General features: G+C 42.6%; 1 pseudogene; it reads right to left on the reverse strand.

The window, feature by feature from the left end:
• Nucleotides 1-269: 269 nt before the first annotated feature.
• On the reverse strand, nt 270-1417 carry LOC101609403 (annotated as a pseudogene).
• Between the last annotated feature and the right edge of the window lie 6318 nt (nt 1418-7735).

The following is a 7735-nucleotide window of genomic DNA, read 5'->3' on the forward strand; positions in this document are numbered from 1 at the left end:
CCGGTACAGAGGTCTCTGGCCCTCACCCTTTATCATGTCTGCAATAAAGGGTTTCCCTCTTTGGCAGTTTGAGTCTTGTCTTTCTCTTCAATTTTCCTTACAAGATCCATTCTCAATGGCTAGCAGAAAGGGCCAACATTCCCCAAGTCATACCTCGTGTGGCTGGGAAGACGTTGCAGCCTCAAACTTAGTTCGCCCCCCCCCCCACTTCCGGTGATGGAGAACATGGTCGTAAAAAGAGCAGGTGGACAGGAGGATATAGTCAGAGTCTATCCTTCTGGATAGAGGCTGGGGTCACAGGTCTTGGCTGTGGGGGGCAACTGGCTTCTCATGTCCTCTGTTAGCGGTAGGAAAGAAGCCTTCAGTTCCACTCTGCTGTGCTCTTCAGCAGGGCCCTCCTAATTGTGTCCGGTATTCGTTCAAGAGAGGGTGCTGCTGACTCCCCTGCAACTTTCAGATGATACTGGTCTGCAGTGGGAGCTTCCACACCATTTGGAGCAAAGGACCAGGAGGAGCTGGGCTTTGTGGGACTGTGCCAGGACCAGTCAGCACCATATACTAGTGAGTTAGGCAACATTTGGGATGCTAAGACTCACTTCCTGCTTCTCAGTGGCCTTCTGACAGTTACTGATCTTGAAGCCTGCATGCATGCAGGCTGCCAGGAGTAGGTGGTGGTAGACGGGGTGCCACTTGAGCCTCCACACACCGCCCTATAGCAGTGTGTCTGCAAATGGTTGCTTCATGTTCTGAGTGTCCCACAGCAGAACATGCTCATCATGGCTTCCACTAGCCAGCGTGTGCTCCCCATGGGGGCTGCTCTGGATGCTGCACACACCCATGGAGTGTCTGTAGGCCGAGGACGGCTTCCGAGCACAAGCCAGGCAGGACATGGGAAGACCTGGGGCATCAAGGGGCCATGCCCAAGCTGTCCCCAGGGCTCATTACCTCTTGCTGATGAAGATAGCTGTGCCAAGCATCCTGGTGTCCCAGGCTTTGAGAAGCCCATCATCTCCCCCTGAATACTAGTTCTGTCTGCCAGTAATTAATTGAAAGCGTAATCCAGGCCTCAAAGTGATGGCCTAGCTATTGGCTGCAATTCAGCTGTCTTCTCGCTCACCATCAGGAGGTGCAACTGTCCCTTAGAGTCACTGCTAATGATTTTTAAGGGGCTGGTTTCTGGCCCTCAGATTGCACCAGGCGGAGCAGCTCCATAGATCCACTGGCATTTACCAAGCCTAAAAGAGCATGGCTAGCCACTGGGATGTGGCACCTGGTCCTTGGATGCATGTAGCTGGTAGGTACCACAGGACAGCAGAGGCCAGCAGCCCTCCAGCGGGCACCACTCCATGGAGTCCATGGTGAGCTGCTTCTCCACAGCCTGCAGGGTGCACAGCGCCCACGAGCAGTTGCCTGCCATTCACCCAGATGCGAAGGACCTTGTTTTTCTTTATTTAAAAATTTTATTTATTTATTTTTATTGACAACTTCCATAATTGTAAACAATATCCCATGGTAATTCCTCTCTCCCCCCACCTTCCCTTTTGAAACTCCACTATTCATCATATCCCCTGCCCTCTCAGTCAGTCTCTCTTTTATTTTGATGTCATGTTCCTCCTATTATGATGGTCTTGTGTAGGTAGTGTCAGGCACTGTGAGGTCATGGATATCCAGGCCATTTTGTGTCTGGAGGAGCACATTGTAAGGAGTCCTACCCTTCCTTTGGTCCTTACATTCTTTCTGCCACCTCTTCTGCAATGGACCCTGAGCTATGGAAGGTGTGATTGAGATATTTCAGTGCTGAGCTCTCCTCTGTGACTTCTCAGTACCATGGTGCCTTCTGAGTCATCCCAAGATCACTGCCATCTGAAAAGATAAACTTTTCTAACCAAAAGTGAGAGTAGTATTAATATATGGGTTTGAACATTAAGAGAAGTGCTTACTGGGCAGTTTGGTGAGCATAATATATACATTTAGCCAGACAGCAGCAGAACTTACACACCTAAGGCTCATGAATACCCCTGTTTTCAGTATCAGGGATGTATTCCTTCCCACAGAGCGGGCCTCCAGGCCAATTAGAGGGCGACTGGTTTCCCCCATAACAGACATGCCACTATTGCACCCATTGGCTCATTTGGCCTGGCTGGCCAAATATAAGGCTTGCAGTGTCCACTTGTAGCAGACAGCTTCAGGTTCGCTGAGATAAACTTCTACATCAGGCAGTTATGGAGGAAGGGATTTATTGAAGCTTACAGATCCAGGGGAAGTTCCATAATGGCAGAAGAAGCTGGCCTGCCTTCACAGGACCAAACACACACAGTCAGAAGCATAAACCTGAAAGTCAAAATAACCACACAACACAGCACAGCACACTTTGCATATCTTTAGATTGATATCTCAAACCCACCACCACACCTTAAGATCTGCCCAGTTACACAGCCTCCAGCCAGGTGGCTGCAGATGCAAACTACAAACTAATAAAACATTGAATATATCGGGGGCCATCTATTCAAATGACCACATCACTGTTGGGTATCTTCACTGGTGATTTCTCTCTCTCCCATTGAACTGCATGCAGCTGGCTTTTTCCAGCTTTTGCTCACCTGTTCTACATGGAGGAGGTTTTCAGCTCAGCTCCAGCAGGATTTCTCAATGACCTTGCAGCCCATGTATGTGAAATCTTCAGTAATAGTCTTACCATCTATTCCTGGTGGGAAACCAAGGGCCTTGGCAATGTCCTGTAATGTTTTGGGGGCATTGTTTTGTTTTTCAAGGTAAGGTCTCACTGTAGCTGAGGCTGACCTGGAATTTACTATGTAGTCTCAGGGTGGCTTCGAACTCACAGAGATCCTCCTATCTCTACCTCTCAAGTGCTACTACTAAAGGTGTGTGCCACCATGTCCAGCTCTTCTATTTTTCCTTTTATTTACTTATTTATTTTTGGTTTTTCAAGGTAAGGTCTCACTCTAGCCCAGGCTGATCTGGAATTCACTATGGAGTCTCAGGGTGGCCTTGAAGTCATGGCAATTCTCCTACGTCTACCTCCCAAGTGCTGGGATTAAAGGCATGTGCCACCATGCCCAGCTTTCTTCTATCTTTTTACTTTAACCTTTTGTAGTTTTGTTTTACCACCTTATTTTGACACGTTTCAAGCCCATGGAAAACTGTAAAGAATTGGCATTAGCAGTCACATATCTGTCACCTGGGTTGATGAATTGGTGTTGGTAGGTTTGTTTTTTTTTTGCACATTTCTTTATATACACACTTTAAGAATAAGCTTAAGAACTTGAGAGATGGCTCAGCAGTTAAGGTGCTTGCTTGCCTGCAAAACCGAACAATCTGAGTTTGATTCCCCAGTACCCACATAAAGCCAGATGCATAAAGTGGCACATGTGTCTGGAGTTTGTTTGCTATGGCTAGAGGCCCTGGCACACCCAAATTCCCTCTCTTTTTCTCTCTCTTCCCCTCCTTCTTTCACTCTCGAATGAATAACTATATAAATAAATAAAATACTTTAAAAAGCTTAAAAGGGCTGGAGAGATGGCTCAGTGGCTAAAGTGCTTGTCTGCAAAGCCTGATGTCTTGAGTTTAGTTCCCCAATACCCATGAGAAGCCAGATGCACAAAGTGGTGCATACATCTGGAGTTTATTTGTACTGGCAGGAGTTTCTGGTGCACCCATTCTCTCTTCTCTCTGCTTGCAAATAAATAAGCTTAACAAATTATTTATTTATTGTGTGTGGAGAAACACTAGGATTCCTTGCCATTACAAACAGAGCATCAGACATTTGTACCACTTACATACAGCTTTACTTGGGTGGCTGGAGGATTTGAACATTGGCTGGTAGGCTTTGCAAGCAAGAGCCTTTAGCCACTGAGACATCTCCCCATCAGATTCAAGAAAACTTGTAGCTGTACAACTTCCATCCGGTTTTCCCTGTTAACATCTTTGTTAAATAACTAACTGGCACATTACTGTTGACTAACTTATAGACTAATCATATTTTGTCATTTTTACTATTGCAGGGTCCTAGCTTGATACTACATTTAGAAAATTCTGAACCACTTGACAGTAAGTTTCAGATACCATAACACTTCAGTTTTTAGTTCATTAACGTGCATCTCCTAAGAACTAGAACAGGATCACAATATAAGTATTATGCCCAAGAAATTTAACATGATACAATCATATTAGCCAGTAATGTCGGGCAGGGGTGTGGCTCAGTCATAGAGTACTTGTCTAGCATGGGCAAAGCCCTTTGTTCAGTTTCCAGCATTGCCTCCTCTCCCCAAAATACCCTAATAAATTAGGATAATAAAATCTTCTTAACAAGTTATCAGTATGTTTTCTTAAATCCCTTAGGAGTAAATATTTTTGTGGTCTGTTGATCTTTAAACTAGAACAGTTTCTCTTTTTTTCTTTCTTTTCTTTTTCTTTTTTTTCCTTTATAACACTGCCATTTTTGAAGACTAAGGCAATTGTTAATAGGATGCCCCAACCTGGACTTGTCTGCTTTCTCATGGTTAGAACTATTTAAGTACTCATGCCAAAAAAATTCATTGGAGAAAAGACAGCTTTTTAAACAAATGGTGCTGGGAAAACTGGATATCTATATGTAGAAAGATGAAAATAGATCCTTGTCATTCTCCATGCACAAAAATCAAGTCCAAATGGATCAAAGACCCTAATATCAGATCTGAATCTACTAGAGGAAAAAGTAGGGGAAACCCTTCAACATATTGGCATAGGCAGTGACTTTTTGAATATAATCCCATTTGCTCAGGAAATATAACCACTACTCAACCACTGGGACCTCATGGAGTTAAAAAGCTTTTGTATAGTAAGGCACTTTGTGAATAGAGCAAAAAGGCAGAAAAAATCTTTGCCAGCTATATATCTGACAGAGGATTAATATCCAGGATATACAAAGAACTCAAGAAACTAAATAAGAAATCAAACAACCCAATTAAAAAAAGCTTTGGAGCTGGGTTCAGGTAGCTATAGCCACCTGATATTCGATAAAAATGCCAAAAATACTCATTGGAGAAGAGACAGCCTCTTCAACAAATGGTGTTTTGAAAACTGGATAAATATCTGCAGAAGGATGAAAATAGATTCTTCTCTCTCGCCATGCACAAGAATTAAGTCCAAATGGATTAAAGACCTTAACATCAGACCGGAAACTTTGAAACTGCTAGAGGAAAAAGTAGGGGAAACCCTCCAACATATTGGTCTTGGCAAAGACTTTCTAAATACAACCCCAATTGCTCAGGCAATAAAACCACAGATTAACCACTGGGACCTAATGAAATTACAAAGATTTTGCACCGCAAAGGACACAGTGAAAAAAGCAAAGAGGCAACCTACAGAATGGGAAAAAATCTTCGCCAGCTATATATCTGATAAAGGATTAATATCTAGGATATACAAAGAACTCAAAAAGTTAACTAATAAGGAATCAAACAGGCCAATCAAAAAATGGGCTAAGGAGCTAAATAGAGAGTTCTCAAAGGAAGAAATACGAATGGCATATAAGCACCTAAAAAAATGTTCTACGTCACTAGTCATCAGGGAAATGCAGATTAAAACTACATTGAGATTCCATCTCACTCCTGTCAGATTGGCCACCATCATGAAAACAAATGATCATAAATGTTGGCGGGGATGTGGAAAAAAAGGAACCCTTCTGCACTGCTGGTGGGAATGCAATCTGGTCCAGCCATTGTGGAAAACAGTGTGGAGGTTCCTAAAGCAGCTAGAGATTGATCTACCATATGACCCAGCTATAGCACTCCTAGGCATATATCCAAAGGACTCATCTCATTTCCTTAGAAGTACATGCTCAACCATGTTTATTGCTGCTCAATTTATAATAGCTGGGAAATGGAACCAGCCTAGATGTCCCTCAACAGATGAGTGGATAATGAAGATGTGGTACATTTATACAATGGAGTTCTACTCAGCGGTAAAGAAAAATGAAGTTATGAAATTTGCAGAAAAATGGATGGACCTGGAAAGTATTATACTAAGTCAGGTAACCCAGGCCCAGAAAGCCAAGCGCCACATGTTCTCCCTCATATGGGGATCCTAGCTACAGATGACTGGGCTTCTGTGTGAGAATGAAAATACTTAGTAGCAGAGGCCAGTAAGTTGAAAAGGAGACATAAAGGGTGGAGAAAGGAAGGGAGGAGGATACTTAATAGGTTGATATTGTATATATGTAATTACAATGATTGTAATGGGGAGGTAATATGATTGAGAATGGAATTTCAAACGGGAAAGTGTGGGGGTGGGGAGGGAGGGAATTACCATGGGATATATTTTATAATCATGGAAAATGTTAATAAAAATTAAAAAAAAAAAAAAAAAAAAAAAATGAAAAAGGAGGCTTACACAGTATGGGCGGCGACATTAGTTAGCGCTCACTCAACTCTCTCTCTAACGGGGAAAGCAGCAGAAAAAAAAAAAAAAAAAAAAAAAAAAAAAAAAAAAAAAAAAGCTTTGGAACTAAATAGAGAGTTCTCAAAAAAAAAAAAAAAAGAAATACAGATGGCATATAAACATCTCAAAATAAGTTATATAACTTTCGTCATCAGGGAAATGCAAATTAAAATTACTTTGAGATTCCATCTCACTTATGTCTGAATGGCTACCATCAAGAAAACAAATGACAATGCTGGAGAGGAAGTGGAAAAGGAGGAACCTTTCTACACTGTTGGGAATGTAAACTGGTACAGCCATTGTAGCAATCAGTGTGGAGGTTCCTGGACAACTAAAAATAGGTTTACAATATGACCCAGCTATAGCACTCCTAGGTATATATCCTAGGGACTCTTCTCACTGCCTTAGAGATATTTGATCATCCATGTTTATTGCTGCTGTAGTCACAATAGCTAGGAAATGGAACCAGCCTAGATGTGCCTCAACAGAGGAATGGATAATGAAGATGTGGTACATTTATACAATGAATTCAGTGAAAAAGAAAAATGAAATTATGAAATTTGCAGGGAAATGGATGGATCTGGAAAGGATTACTCTAAGTGAGGCAACCCAGGTCCAGAAAGCCAAGTGCTTCATGCTCTCTCTTATATGTGGATCCTAGCTACAAATGTTTTTACTTACATGTGAGTGGGAGCAAAATGTGGTAGCAGAGACCAGTAAGCTAGAAAGGGGCAATAAGGGAAGGAGAAGAAGGGCAGACTTCAGGAGATGGTATAGTATATATATAAGTAGATGAACAGATTTCTGGTAGTGGAATGGCCTAAGTGAGGTCAGGTGAAGAGACTGAGTAAAGGAGGGGTAGGGGAAGGGTAATAAAAATTTAAGATAGTGGAACCAGGTGTGGTAGCTCATGCCTTTAATCCCAGTACTTGGGAGGCAGAGGTAGGAGGATCGCTGTGAGTTCAAGGCCACCGTGAGACTCCATAGTGAATTACAGGTCAACCTGGACTAGAGTGAGACCCTACCTCAAAAAACAAAACAAAACAAAAATTTAAGATAGTATGAGTAAGCTGTATGGAAACCTACTGTTTTGGACAGTGGCACACCCAGAAGCCATAGATTGTTACTAGAAAAATTTCAGTGCCAGGGATGTGAGTGCCAGTGAGTTGTTGGCCAGGGAGGTCCCTGATGGCCCCCAAACATTACAGGCCATTGCCAAGGCTCTTGGTTTTCAACCAGCAATAGATGGTAAGACCCTATTGCTGAAGACTCCACATGTTTTGGCTGCAAGGTCACT

The sequence above is a fragment of the Jaculus jaculus genome, chromosome 13, assembly GCF_020740685.1.
Source record: "Jaculus jaculus isolate mJacJac1 chromosome 13, mJacJac1.mat.Y.cur, whole genome shotgun sequence".
Taxonomy (NCBI): domain Eukaryota; kingdom Metazoa; phylum Chordata; class Mammalia; order Rodentia; family Dipodidae; genus Jaculus; species Jaculus jaculus.